Genomic DNA, 15,833 nt, shown 5'->3' with positions numbered 1-15,833 from the left:
ACGTTCAACAGTAATAAGTCAGAACGCCTTCAAAGTTCCGGAATAGTTTTCTTTGATAGTTTCTCTGATAGTTTGATCTCATCACCGCGAGCGAGCGCGTCATTGTTGCGCGACGTCATTATTATTGGCGCTTAACGGGCGAGTGTTTACATCGTCTTTGTCCATTGTTTCGGTATTGTCGCGCGTCGCGTATGTTTACGCGTGAGTCATAACGTCTCGAGCCGACGAGCGACGCGCACATACGCGCGGTGCGGAGTACGTGTATCATCAGCAATTTAATCGTGACTCTCGTTGAATCCAAAAACGTTTCGTCGGGTTCTCGCCGCGTTATTAATTAACGCGCGTATCTCCGAAGGAACAGTATCGCGCACGCGAGTGTCAGTGTCAGTGCCACGATGAACTAGCCGGGAGTAGCCGGGAGAGGAATAGGATGCTGGGCCGAGAGGCCAGGACACGGCAGGACGCCAGGACACGGCCAGCGATATGCCGAATATCTCCAGGTGTGTTAAATAATTTATTTTTTGACGCGTTAGCCGTTGATTCCCGCCGATTGCACAAAAAGTCTAACCGGTAATTGAAAATTATCAAAGACAATTCTTTCTGGAACGAAAAAGATACGCAGATCTCGAACGCACGGCGTCCCGCCGCCACCTAGTATGCCCTCCTCCTTCTATGGTCTAAGACAGAGTGAATTATTTAATTATTTATTTATTTGACAGGAAAATCCCTCTTTCTTATCCGAGATATTATAATTCAGGACAAATATATATATCTCTTACTTTGTGTCATAGATTCTCTTTCTACTTTTTCTATCGGTCACACAATGCGATTTTTTAAACGCAATTAATTACTTTTTTTAAGTAATTGAGCGAAACACTGTGACACTATAGCGTGGCTTATCGGCAACCATGAAACGATATTCAACATGTTAACGAAATTAGCGCAAATAAAGAGAGTCGAGATATCTGAGTCGAGATTTCCAATCTAAAGCCAGCAGTACACGATGCTTGTTTTCGTGCTTGCTTGCTGGATGGAAATATTCTGTTTTAATTGGTGCATTTCCATCCATCTTCAGAAATGCACCAATCAGAACAGAGTATTTCATCCACCAAGCAATCCATCACGAAAACAAGCACCGTGTGCCGCTGGTTTACAAACAGGTCTCAGTCTGAATTTTCTAACAACTGTATATTTTGAAGAAGCAGAGTGTGTTTAATACACTTGCAAAAATTGAAGTTCTATTTAACACCTCTAAGTGATAGGAAACGCCAATAGTAAATTCTAAAGAGTAATACACTAGTAGGGTCACTCTCTCCCCCTCTCTCTCTCTCTCTCTCTTTCCTTCTCTTCCTGGCATAGCTAACAAGATCAAAATTAAATATGTTCAAAAGAGGTCTACAGGGTGTCCCGCCACTATCGCGTTATCTCTTAAGGACAGATCCTGAGGTAATTTGAATGAAAAAATCTTGATGCAAAAATTTTGAGGCTCTAGTACTTTTCAAATTATAAACGAATAAATTTGTCCAATTATACTGGCTAAAGTACGCACGCTCAGGTATGGTACAACACACAATGATACAGGTGCACATGTCGCCCCTTTTCCAAAAATTGATACGGAAGTTTCATATACAACTTCGTATTTTCGTGAAAGTACTTTTCCATGTACGTACTTTCACAACAACAACGTATGTAATAATAATCTGCCTTCTCTATCATTTAAATAAATATATCGCAAATAATAACAATTTCGTCAAAATGTTATGAATAAAATATGACACAATACATTTATGAGAATCAATAAGCTGTCACACATTTGACGTTTCTTTCAGAGATTTACAATTAATTTCATATCTTATGCAAATTCTCACTTATGTGCATGCACTTGTACCATTGTGTACTTTTCAAATTATAAACGAATAAATTTGTCCAATTATACTGGCTAAAGTACGCGCGCTCAGGTACAACACACAATGATACAGGTGCACATGTCGCCCCTTTTCCAAAAATTGATACGGAAGTTCCATACATACAACAACGTATGTAATAATAATCTGCCTTCACTATCATTTAAATAAACATATCGTAAATAATAACAATTTCGTCAAAATGTTATGAATAAAATATGACACAATATATTTATGAGAATTAATAAGCTGTCACACATTTGACGTTTCTTTCAGAGATTTACAACTAATTTCATACTTATGCAAATTCTCACTTATGCACCTGTAGCATTGTGTGTTGTACCGTACCTGAGCGCGCGTATTTTAATCAATGACTTGGTTTACATCGTACGCTTGATACGCATACTAAATAGTAACTTTCTATTAGATAATCTTAATCAATGCATATCAACGGCGCATTCAATCAATACAATACGTTTTGTTGATGAGTATTATTACAGCTTAATATACTATTGTTTATATATATTGTCGATATTAAGATTATCTAATAGAAAATTACTATTAATTAGTACGCGTAAGTGCACGATGTAAACCAAGCCAATATAACTGGTCAACTTTAATCGTTTATAATTTGAAAAGTATTATAGCCTCGACATTTTTGCATTAGGATTTTTTTCTTCAAATTACTTCAGGAATCCGCTCTTAAGAGATAATGCGGTAATGGCGGGACACTCTGTATATAGGCTTCAAAGTATCAAAATAAATGTTAAATGGAACAGTGAGATAAAAATTTCGAGTCGGGCAGGATTCGGCTCGGGATTCTCCTCGAAAAGACGCGGCTACTTTGAATTACACGTAGGCATACGCAAGTGAACAAGCAGAGAAAAGAGAAGAGAGAAAAACAAGAGCGGACAACAGGGTTGATATTTCACACGAGTATTGTTGGCGCGTCGTGTGTCCTTCCATTATCAGGACGTCTCGTTGGAAATTACGCTCTCCCGGCGTCACGCGAACGAACGAGCGAGCGAGCGAGCGAGCGAGCGTTGAATTCAATAACGGCGGATAACATCGAGAAAGAGACATAGACGTCCGAGAGCATGGACGATACGGTTTCGTCGTAATGACGTAGAGAGAGGCACTCAGCACTATCTGGTTGGGCGGCCGCCGGGCCGGCCGCGGCAAAGCGATGGCCGAAATTAATTTCGGCTTGACGTACGGCGCCTCATAATATTGTCTCATAACTCTCCGTCGCAATGGGGCTTATCTCGCGCGCACTGGCGTTTCAATTAGCCGCGGCGGGCCCCGTCCGAAAGTCTTATCCCCCGTGTTGCATAATGCACGCATAAATACGCCCTTCAATTAATTTTCGCCAACGTGAACGTACGGACGGACGGACGGACGGACGGACGGACGGACAGACGGACTCCTCCTGCGCGAATACGCCGGTCGGAATTTCGAAATTCGCGTCTATCGCCCCGAGCGGATCTTATCGGCCCGGCCTGGAGTGTCATAATGAGCGGATCGTTTTAACGGTCCCTTCGCTGCCACCGGTTTTACGTCGCCGCCTGAAATCTCTCGCTCATTCGTTCGTTTGTTCTTCGATCGTATGTGTCAACGAATTCTCGTGCCGCGCGCGATACCAGGACCCGTATTAATGGTTATTACCTGAAAGCCGTCTCAATTGAGATACTCAAAATTCAAGTCAGATGAGAGTCCCTCAGTTAAATCGCGCGATTACAGGTATAAATGGCATATACATCATAATTCAGCTGAAGAACTTGGATCTAATTCTGAATAAAAAGCTATCTCGCAGGTGAGACCAGTTTTTGGTGACAGTTATAAGTACGGATCTAAAAGCTCGCCCAATGGGATTTCTTCAATTAAGTTGAGCGCCTGAAAAGCTCGTATAGCGTTACAGTCGTTATTTGAAACTTTCTTTAGATGAAATACTCAGATTTGAATTTAAAGTTAGATAAGAGCTTTTCTCAGTTGAACCGCGATTGTAGATATAAATGTCACGTATAGCGTATATAATTCAGCTGAAGTCTTGGAACTAACTCTGAATAAAAAATTGAGTACAGTAGGTCGCAAAACGGTTTAGACACAATGAACTTCAGAATGCAGTCGATCCAACAAGTTCAACAGCAGAATGAATTAGTCAGAATCAAGTTCTCTCATTGGACCATCGACTACGTTCTGAAGTTCATTGTATCTAAACCGTTTTGCTTCACATGAGGCTAACTTCAGGTGACAGCTATTAATATGGGCTTAAAAGCTCGTTCCCAACGGGATCTTTCTAATTAAGTTGCGCGAGGTTCACATCGATAGCCGTCGCGGGACAACATCGAAGAAAGAGAGAAGGAGAAAAGAAAGAAAAATCCCTTTTCTTCGCGCTATAGTCGTGCGTGGAATCGCGAGAGATAACGGAGTTTTGAAGAAATTTTTGCGCGATAAGGCTCGAGTTTATTTCTCTCCCGCGTTACGTTCGGGAGCGCTTGACCGAAGCGGAGAGTCGGAGACTATCTATCTCAGTGATTTACAGGCGGGTTCGCGTATCTCTCCGATAATAGCGCGAACTCTCCCGCCGTTGGAAACGTCATCGCGTTTCGTGACCCGACAATGAGGAAAGTTCGAAAGTCGTCTGGCGGTGAGGCGCCGCGCTGAAAAGGCGTCTCCTCGAAGCGCGCCGAGCCGCTCGCAAACTCGAGTTACCTTTTCTCACCCTCGTCATCGCTCGTCGAGTGGCCGGTGCCTTGTGAGAAGAAGGAGAAGAGGGGCGCCGCGCACGATCTGCCTTATCGACATCTGTGTGCACGGCTCGAGGATACTAAAGCGCGTTCTCAAATAATTGCGCTCGCTCGTTTGTCTCGCACTTTTGCCGTTTGCGACCAAATATCGTTCAGCTGTGACTTCTCGAGAAGGTTTCTCCCGATTATTCTTCCAAAGGAAGATTTGTGATTCCTGGACGTCACTCTAAGAAATTCTAACTCGAGTAGAAAATTTATCAATTTCCAGCTAGTTGTTATAAGTTTCTAATAAGAAATTTTGATAACTGGTTAGTTTTTGACCAGTTTGAGCGTAACTGGACAGTAAGACTAGTCAGTTTCTCACCGGTTTGATCAGTTTTTAATCAAACTTTTTTTTACAAAATTCTGTTTTTACCGTTCGATTCCATTCGCTATCATAGATAGAAGCACTCGTTGCGTTCTAAGACTGCACAGCGAGATCGATTCACACGTGTGCCGCGCAGGAAATCGAAGACGGCGGTTTACTTCCGTGAGAAGATGCACCCGGGCATCGTGATTCCGCAATTATTCGTCGGGCCATAAGCAACGGGGATGGGGAAGCAATCGTGCAGAGAAAAAACCGGTTTCCACGGCTCGGTCATAGTTTTTCACAGGCAGGGCGATTTTCGTGAATCTCTCGTGTTCTTCGTACACGGGAAAGGCCCGCCTACCTCGTTATCGAACACGAGCTCCTTGTCCTGGAACTGTTTTACGACCACCTAATTCACGGTTGTCATTTTCATGTGCGGCACCACTGCCGCCAAAAGCTCGAACAGTCCGTTTTCTCGCGTGGCGCCGAATCACCGTTTTCTCATAAGATAAATTTCAAACACCGGGGCCGGCGATCCCATCGAATAGAAAACCTGAAATTCCGCGACACGAACGAGCGGGATAAAAATCGCGTCGGTACACAGAGAAAAATATCATTCCGCTCTGCTAAGAAAATCAATTACTCGGTTTGCTTTCCTTCTCTTAAGTAATGGTTCTCCACCACACCAGGAATATTTTCTTGATAATAGTCTCAAAGTATGCTTATCACGAATTTTAGAAAAGCTCATCATCACACACTCAAAAGAAAAGTGTATTCTCTTTACATGACCTTTATCGATGAAAAAGCTCGTTTGTAGTAAGTAAACTGAATTTTTATTTTAATTTACTATTCTTGTTTGAAGTAGCCGTGTAGAAATATTTGTGTTAAATTTTCAACACAACCGTGTGCTAATTTAACATATGTTTTCGTTGTTATTCTGAATATTCCACGTTGAGTTTATCGTATTCACCATTTCTGCGTTAAAAGTGTTAAAATAACGCAATACCCTCCAAGTGTTATATTTCTGTATTAATTTTCGATATACTTTTCGTGTTATTTGTTTACACATTCGCTTTGCGTTGAATTTACGCGAGAATTGAAATGGACAAACTGAAACACGTGAAATGTGTTATATTCGACACAAAATTGCACACAGTGTAATGTATTCTTTTGCGTGTAAAAAGAGAGAAAGAGGAAGATCGATTGTATATCAGTCGTATCGCCGCCGCTTCTTCGATTTGGAATGATCGCGTTAGCCGTGTCATTAATAGCGTCTGACGTCGAGATCCAATCAATTTCCGCTGGCTTCAGCGGCTACGAGAAGCGTCTCAAGCGCAATTAGGAGCGCGAATCGATTCGATCTCGACGAGCCTCTCTCTCTCTCTCTTTCTCCCCCCTCTCCCTCTCCGCCGTTCCTGTTCTTCTCCCGAGGCGATTTTTCTCCTCGGAAAAAAATCGAGCCGTAATGATAGAAATTAGGGCGGACTTCCGGGGTGCGTTGGAGCATCCGAGTTGTTAGAACGGAATGCGCTACCGTATAACCACAGATCGGTCGAAAGTTCGGCCGATCTTCGAATGACGGAGGGTGAAAGGAGCGGCGGACTCGTGCAAAGAGAAAGCCCCTGTTTCTCCTGCGCCTCTTCCGAACACCGTTATTACTTACGAACGGCGTCATCGTGCGTGCCGGCCCTGTCACGCGTCCGCCGTTAATTGCGCCCGTCGTAATTACACGCGCGCGCGCGATTACGATTATTACGTAGCGCGTTGACGGCCATTAATCTCAGCGACGCGCGGAATTAAAATCACGGTTCGGCCGTAAAAATGAGCCATTAAGCCGCCTGCGTGCATTTTTATCCGCGACGCGTTCTTCGTCATCTCATTTCGGGCCGATTCTCCATCTCTCTTTACCTCTGCTTCACCCCTCCTTCTCCTCCTCCGTCTCCTCCTCCCTCTCGCGCGTTCAATTAATGTTTAAAAAATCTGAAGCCGTTGGAGTCGCATTAAATTGAACTGTCGCGCGCGACGACATCGTTGTCTCGCGGTTTTGACGAATTCGCGTGCGGGTTTCGCGCGTGAAACAGTAATAAAACAAGCGCGAAACGCACGCGACGCTAACAGACAGCCGGCAGGGAAGTGAGATAAGTGCGCCGCGTATTCCCGACTAGAAAGGAGAGTGTCAAATTTAGGTCGATTTCTGCCCATTCGAAGTCAATTTAGTGGATAAATTTGCATTATTACATGGATTATCTAATATACATTAAAATCATAATAATAATCCCACTAGGAACATTTTGAAAACCGCCCTGTTATATAGCCCAATGATGCGCTAATATGTGTTTTCTATAATGATATAGCTAATCCTGTTTCTGATTTACTTTCCATTCAATATTACGAAAATCGTTACGAAACATTTCGCTATTCTTCTTTCAGAGATTTTCATATAAATTTGGAGAATGATATGAATGCTAATTGCATACATAAGTCAGGAAGACTAACTGATCTAACTGATCGGGTTCCACCTGATCAGTACTGTGGGATAAATTTCTGGTCGAGTCGGGAATACGAGCGAGAGTCGTAAAATTTCGGGATGTGTTACACCGTTGTAATGTCCTAATTTCTCGGAAAACTACGAGACGATTCTCCGCTACGAGCGACAAGGACGCGTAGCATCGAGGGGATCGTTATTTACAGCGGCCGAAATCGATCGACGGACAAGTCGACGATGACAATACCGCTTTTAAGACGGTAGACGGGAGAAGTGCAACAATACCTCGTCTATAAGCGCTCTCGAGAAGTGTCCCGAAATCTCGAGTTCTTCCCGAGATCATTAATCATTGTGAAGATGCTCCGAAGAGATTTCACGGGTGCGGTAATAATGGGGAAGAGCGCCGCTCTGTTGCGACAATAGCGACTGTCACGCGACTCGATTACTTTTATATGTTTCGGCAAGAGTTATCTCGTTGCTCACCTCTCGGCGTCGCTTTATAGTCGCTGCTCTCTTAAAGTGAATCAGTGAATAGTCACTGATATCAGTATAGCACTGAGCACTTTCAGTGCTATACTTATAACTGCAAATCGGTGTATATTCACTGCTTTCAGTGATATTTGACTGATTCATTTTAAAAGAGTGAGGAAGTCGTTGATTTTTAGCACGACCTCGTCCAATCATCCTTCTATCAAGAGGGTGATTTGGTTATTCCTACACGGAATAATCGGGACTCGTGATGAAGATACGAGTCAACCTTAAATTACTAATGCTACACCCGCAGAGATAATATTATATATATAGTTTCTTTACATACATTTTTGTCAATTTCACTTTGCTAAGGAACATATTAAAAACGCAAAAAACATAGCAAATTTTTTAACAGCACTTTCTTCCTCGGTTCCTAAATTTTGTAGTATGAAATTTTTACTATGAAATTTTCTCCACATATAGTAATTAGTCCATTATTGACAATTGCCATTTTGACTCCCTTAATTGTTTTTTTTTTTTCATTTATAAACTGCTTTCACGTTTTCAATATTTTTTAGAGAAAAAGAAAATAAAGTAATATCAATTAAAAATTTTTTTTGCTCAGTCCAACAAATTTTATTCAAAATATGGGAAGTTAAAATAGCTAACATTGGCAATCTAGAATTAATGTGGCTTGACCAAAAAAGGATATACGTCCTCAAAATAAGGATTCTCTCGATCTCGTCAATTCCTCGAAAAAGCGGTCTCGAAGGATAGAATGAGAAAGATGGAATGAAGGTAAAGGCAACGCGGAAAAGGAGGGCTTACGTGCACGAGATACTTTTTTACATTTTACGGGGTTCGCACCATCCATAAATCAAGAACCGGTCGTAAAACCGTAGTATCCACGCCGGAGTGTACAAGGGAGAGACAGAGAGTGAGAGTGAGAGGAAGAACAAGCGAGTACCTCGTTCCCGTTTTCTTAAAGTAACCTGAAGTTCGGGATGCGCGCTGGCGGGGTGTCTTCAACTCGTCTTCCCTTCTCCTTTTCCTCCTCGCCGTTTGTCTCCCTCTTCTTTTCTTTTCTGCTCTTTGCTCTAGTGGGATCTAAAGGGGACGGACAATGGGCGCGTAAGACATTGCGACACTTTTGAGTCTGGACTTCTAAAGACACTGGGGTGCAACGCCCCAGTAGAGGATAAAATTACGTTCAGAAATACCTAAGCTTAATCCGATAGTACACCTTGCTCGCTTGCTATGCTTCTAGAAGCACAGCAGGCTCATTTCTTCATCCTCGTCCGCATCAGCGCCTAATCCCGGCCACGTGAGATCATGCAACGCGGTTCGAAGGTGTGACAGGTGAATCACTTTCTCCAGGTTGGAGCGTTACAGTAGGTCAGGTTAAGCAGGCTCAGCATTAACTAGAGCAAGGTCTCTTGAAAAGAGACGAAGGGTCCTGAATTGGGCTCTGTTCGTTGAAAATGCATTTGTCTTTTTGTTCTCGGTTTTAAGATAAACCAAAGTGAACAAGTGTCTTGAGTGGTTAGTTTTGTATTTCGAACGAACTGTTTTATCATATCTAAAATAATAAAAATTTGGTCAATAACGAGGCTGAAATTCCTCGATATAAGATAATAGAAACAAAAGGCGGGGGAGAAAAGGTCTATTCGGCGCCTTTTCAACGAGTTCTTCGGAGCCACTCTCCTGCTGTCCTGTCTGGGCTAAGGGTCTTACACGTAATGATGCAAAGACGCAGGAAATTTGGCCGTTTTTTGGTCAAATTTTCTCACGCGTTTGTTCTCATGCGACTGTTTCTTATTTTAATTCCGTCTACACGGGAGAAACGCTCAAGTCGCCCTCGAAATTCATCTCGGTATTTATCTTTAACGTCAACCACGACATACGAGCAAGATTGATACACGATGCGAGAGCGAAGAGGGGGAGGAGGCTGTAGTGCTCCTCGCGTTATCTGCAAAAGACGCGGAGATGCGGAGGTAGAGCGAGGAGAGAAGGATAGAACGAGAGAGAGAGAGAGTGAGAGAGAGAGAGAGAGAGAAAATGAAAGAGAGAACGAGCGAGTGAGTGACCACGCCTCGGGCACAGATAAGAGTGCCGGACAACGGGCGCATCGATAAACTTCAATTTCGAACAAACGAGGAAAGAAGAGCCGGGGCCGGATGTTGATCTTCGACACGCCCCGACACGATGTAAAACCACGATGTAGCCCCTCTTATCTGCGGCCGAGACGCGGCACAACGAGATAAGTGGCCGTTTAGGCGATCTCCTTCGGATACGGACGACGGGGCGCGCACAGGCGGCGGCAGGCTCGACTATCCGCCGAACGAGGCAAGATAATCGTATTCACTCGCCGCTCGACGCGCTCCTCGGGAAGGAGCTGCCGGAAATCCACTTGGTATCGGCTATCAAATGGCACGCTTGGTCCGCTTCGCCCTCCCACCCCCGCGCGTTCGCCCCGTCCGCCTGCCCAGTTTAATTTACAAACGGTAATTGCGCGAGCACTCCTCTTCGCCAACAACGGGCGCTTGTCGCGCCCTTAACAAACGACGAGCATAGAATCCGATGGTGCCTCGAGATACGCGCCGCTCTAACGGATATCACGGGATAAGAGAGAGAGAGAGAGAGAGAGAGAGAGTGCGAGCGGAGCAGAGAAGAGGAATGGGAGAGAGCGTAAGAGACGCGGCGCATTATTCGCCGGTATATAAATACGCACCGCCTGTTTTATTTAGTGTCGCTAATGAGCGACAATCGGCAGCGATCTCGCCTTACTTCTGCGGCTCTCTCTCTGCACAACACGCGTCCCTCCGAGGAACGTCGGGGACAGGGTGAAAAACGCGGTAATTTAAACGTGTTAAACTATGCGTTATGACGATAATTGGTTGGAAACAAAAATTTTTGCTTCGTTCTCTTAGTACATCTTAAACTCTACACCTTTTCAATTATGATTTTTACAGTCTTATAAATATTATAAGGCATATGTGATAAGCAAAACTGTTCGATAACGTGAAGCGCGCATGACCCACGCGGCGTGAACGGAATATCATCGAAAATCGATCCGGCATGGGACATACGGATGTCGACTTGCGCGACTCATCCGACTCCAAAATCCGTGACGACGCCTCCAGGCGACACGACACGTCATGCACAATATAGCGACGTCTAGACTAGGTGGAGCAAACTTGTCATTTAAAAATATCACCGTGACGAATTACAAACTATGACTTTTTCGTCGTGACATTTTGGCGGCGTTTTAGACCGATGTCTTTCGTTCGTTTTCTCTTTCTTAACCTCCTATGTGTTACGTCTCGATAGTATTTTCTTGTCGTAACACGTTCAATATCGTGAATTGCTATTGATCGTAAAAATATACATTAAGTGTGTTTTACTTTGATAAGATAACCGTCGCTTCTCGTATCTCCCAAATGTAAAGTAAATATCAAGCCAATATTCGGAATCGTGCTTAACTCTAAGCATTCTTGTTGTTTTGGTCTTTAAACGTAAATATTCATGTAATACATATATATATTCTGTGTTAAAAGTTTAAATATTTGTGTTTGAAGGCCAAAAAAATAAACCGTCTTCAAGAGTCTTAAAAATTATGCAGTAATGTTGACTTAATATTCTTATGCACCTGCACGAAAAAAAATTTAGTTAGTTTAATCACTTAACAACCAACAATTGATTTAACCAATTTCAGGTAAAATATAAACGAACCAGAGAATTTTGGTTGATTTTACCAGAATTCTGTTCAAATTAGTTAGGAGTCATATTAACTTAAACCAAATCTGATATCTTTAGTCGGCATTTCTGGTTAGTTTATATTTTATCAGAAACTTGCTTAATCGCAAGCCCAAACAAGTTCTTTTTCCATGTGTGCCATCGTATTCTAATATTCCATCTGCCTACTTTCATTCTTCCGTTAATTTGTCTGCTAAGTGACATGTCATTTTTCATAAAATCACTCTTAACATTTTTCTTCAGATTTACAGTATTCTTTTCCATATTGACGTGAGATGTCTCATGTAACTTCCCTTCCTTCAACGTGCGAAAAAAATTAACGGTTCTAAATATTTCCGGAGTGAAATCACTCCTTTTTGTATTCTTTGACCTCAACAGCCCCAAAATACTTGGAATATTTCTACTTAATGGCCGTTGTTCGAACATAGTGCCACTTCTGTGATATATTTTGCAAAGCGATTACTACAGACGACTAAGAAGGAAGAGGACGTACTAAGTGATGGCGGGACGCCGTGCGTTCGAGATCTGCGTATCTTTTCGTTTCAAAGGGAGAAAAATACCGAGAGCGCGGTTTTGCTAGGCTCAAACCCGGGTCTTTCGCTCGCCGGGTGACTGCTCTAAACCACTGAGTGAGCTTCACGTTCACGACACTCTCCTTTTCCTAGATAACGCTCAGAGATGTTCGGAAACGATATCTCTGGCGCGATACCGAGCGTACGGCGACTACAGAGAGAAACAATGTTATTGTACCAAATAGTACAGCTGTCAAAGGTCAAAAGTACTATCCTTTAAGACCAGCTGTCTATATATGTCTCCACTGTTCTCCCTCCTCATCCGATGCAAATAAGCAGAGGTCGACACCAATTTTTTGGCAGTCCCCGGATGCTTGGACGCAATGAATCATTCTATTCGAATAGGATCTAATCTGACCCGCATTGTTATCACGCAAAACAATGGAAAAATCCGTCGCTCAGCATATTTTGTGTCTTAATTTCTATTCGAAAGAACTCACTGCCTAATCTCATTAATATGATCTCAATGATCATTCATGACTCTTATATTTCCAATCACGTAAAAAATAGCGGACCAATGAGAGTCAATGCGGGAGAGTCAATGAACGTTGCAAGTGAAACCCAATTTTTGTTTAATTATTACCCTTCAAGAATATTAATTGTTATGTTGATTTCCATTGATTGTACAAAAGTTTACTCAGTAGTTTGGTTAAGATAACCTTGTTTGATCTTATCTTATCTTATCTCTATCTTATCTTATCTTATCTATGATTATCTTAATCAAAAAATATAGTTCATTCATATCTCACGAAATAGTCGATGTATCTTGAATTCTGACTAATTCAATCAAGTTTTTCTTTTCGTGTGTATTATTAAAATATGTATGTAAATATGTATGTAAATATGTATATAAATATGTATTATTAAAATTTATATCAATTATTATTATTATTCAAATATCTTGAATATAATTAGTTTCATCAGCAGTTCGTCTTCCTCCCTCTCTCCGTGTCTTTTTTTCTGTCGCCATTTATATTCCCCGCTATTATTTTTCCAGTAAGACTTCAGAGATCTAAACGCGAGTTATCAGAAATGCAAATTTCCGAATTGCCAGCATGCATTCATATTACTTACGCGATCATGATACAATCAAGACACAATCGCCTGGGTCACATAGAACGCATACAAGACCGACCCAACGCGCCTCGTCATCGTCCGTTTATTAACGTCCACTTAGCGCGACGCAGCGATCGCAGCTTGGTATCACGCTTGTACGCGAATTTAGGCTTAGCTCTTTCGGGGCAGGTCGGCGTCCCGCGGGGGTAGTGTGTTTCGTTGGAACACGTTCTCTCCTTATAGACGCCGAATGAAAGGCATTTCGCGAGGTGGTTTGTCACCCATCACCGAGGTCCGGCCCAGCCCGGCCCGGCGCGCAGGGCGACACGAGAAAGTGCAGCAGCGACGGTCGGTCTCGACGAGGCGAATAGCGCCGGTGGTAGTAGGTGAAAGAGTAGCGACGGAGAATGCCGTTCTCTTATCACGGTGGCATCGACAACCGTGAAAGATCTCTTTTCCAAGGTGGATGGACCCTCTTTCTCCTCCTCATCCCTCCTCACCAGTCTTTCTTCTGTCCTTCTCCCGCCCGCGTACTACGACGTCCACCTTCTCCTATCCCCACCCGGCTGATCAGGGGGAAGGAGGGGACCTATCTCGCCTCCAAATAGGTCTTGTAGTACTTAGGGTTCATCAAGATAACTCCTGCCTGGCTTTGTGTCTCTTCCAAGAGAACCGTGCGAGCGGAGGCCGACGACGGAGGGGCGCGGGGTACGCGGGGGCGAAAGGGCGACGAAGGTAGTAGTGGTAGGGCATATTGTACGGTGCGCTGGTGCGCGTGTAGTTTATGTTTTGGCCTTTTCGAGATCCGAGGAGAGCCTCATCTCTTGCGTCTCTCTTTCTCTCTCTCTGTGTATCTCTCTTACTTTTTCTTTATTTCTCTCGCCCTCGCCGTGACACACTGGATAAGTGCAAGCAACGTATTGTGGAAACTTCGCGGATCGTTGATCCGTGCCGAAACCTGTCAGGACCCGAACGACGCTCTTATTCCTCTCTCACTTTCTTCACCCTTCGCACTCTCTCTTTCTCTCTCTCTCTCTCTCTCTCTCTCTCCCCTCCCCCTCTCTCTCTCTCTCTTTGGCTGTATCTCTCTCTGTCCTCTGATCTTCGTTTCTTCACTCGTTTCTCGCTGAAACTGTTGCATTGTCGCGCTAGATCATCGCCGATAGGGCTGGCGAATGGCGATTGGGAGACGGTGTGTCGACAACGCGTAAATATTTCCATTCCGTTCTCTTTCTCCTCCGTTCTGATTGATACGCGGAATACGTGCATACGTCATGGGTGCCCGAACATTCCTTAGATCGAGAATTCCAGAATTTTCAGCGATTATGCGTGTACGAATAAGATGAAATTATTATAATTAACGCCACTATAATCAGAGTTACTTGTGTGATTTTCTCAAGTATTATGTATGAACCTGAAGATCTAGGAAATGTTCGGGCATCCATGACGTGTGTACACGCGAAAAAAAAAGAAATATGCGTCGAGTAGAGCAAGACGCCGCGGCATTATCGATGAGTCACACGCGCCGATCCGCTACCGTGACGGAGCGAATGACGAGGAGCGAGACTCCACATTTGCATTCCGTATATCGCGCTGAATTTCGGCGGATCCGCCGTGTTATTAACGGGAAAGCGAAACAAGCCATTATGCGCAACAAATTACGTGCCTCGGGAGAGACAGCGCGCTCTTCATTACACAGGCAAAAAGGTAGCTCATTAACTCTTACGAGCTCTTTCGCAGAGTACATACAAAGTAACGATAATCCGGACATCTCCGCTTCGGGCGTATCAAGCCCGCCTCTTGGAGAAAAAATAAATTATTCCCGGACGAGATTCCGAGCCCGAGAAGGAGGAGAGAGAGACCCGAAATGCAGAGAGAGAGAGAGAGAGAGAGAGAGAGAGAGAGGGAGAGAAAGAGCCGCATCGCGTGCTAAACTTTCGTCCGTAGAAAACGCATCGTCGTGTCGGTGCATTAACGTAATCACAGAGGCGCCAGGTGCCGCTCTCCACCCCCTCTCCACCCCAACGTCCCACCGCCCTTCCTTTTTCACTATCTACCCCAGAGCGCCCGTTTTCCGGACACCCCGCGCGCCGAGACGGTCCATCCGCGCCGGCGGTACAACACGTTCCTGACACGCGTCCGCGCGCAATTAAAACAAAGCGACTAGAAAAACCTCTCTTCCCCTCGCTCTCGCCACGTAGCTCGCTCGTCGAGCCGCGCCATCGTCCCGACCGTGAGTGTGCCGCGGGAGGGAGCGAGAGCAGCGCGCCTTAAGTGGCTCTGTGACTCTGCAGGAATTCACGACTTTTGTGGTCCGAAAATACACACGGTGGAGCCGCAGCTCCAAGGTAGGCGATACCCGCGGCCGATTATTCGCCTTTATCGCCGATTATCGGGCCGATTGTCGTGCATGCCGTGTCTCCGCGTCCCCGATCGACCTACCTACCGACACACACGGTCATGTGATCCCCCCGATAAGAGAAAAATCGAATG

At 44.2% G+C, this 15,833-nt stretch overlaps 1 protein-coding gene across 1 annotated transcript in view; it reads left to right on the top strand.

The window, feature by feature from the left end:
• Positions 1-230: 230 nt before the first annotated feature.
• LOC116851141 (GATA-binding factor C-like) overlaps positions 231-15,833 on the top strand; it is a 160,918-nt gene continuing 145,315 nt past the window's right edge. The window contains exon 1 of the mRNA XM_032830249.1: positions 231-500. The gene's annotated coding sequence lies outside the window, so the exon portion shown is untranslated. The remainder of the gene's footprint in view (positions 501-15,833) is intronic.

Source organism: Odontomachus brunneus, unplaced genomic scaffold (assembly GCF_010583005.1).
Source record: "Odontomachus brunneus isolate Ranch 3 - 2012 unplaced genomic scaffold, Obru_v1 Obru_scaffold_166, whole genome shotgun sequence".
NCBI lineage: Eukaryota > Metazoa > Arthropoda > Insecta > Hymenoptera > Formicidae > Odontomachus > Odontomachus brunneus.
This window is presented reverse-complemented; position numbering and strand designations above follow the sequence as displayed.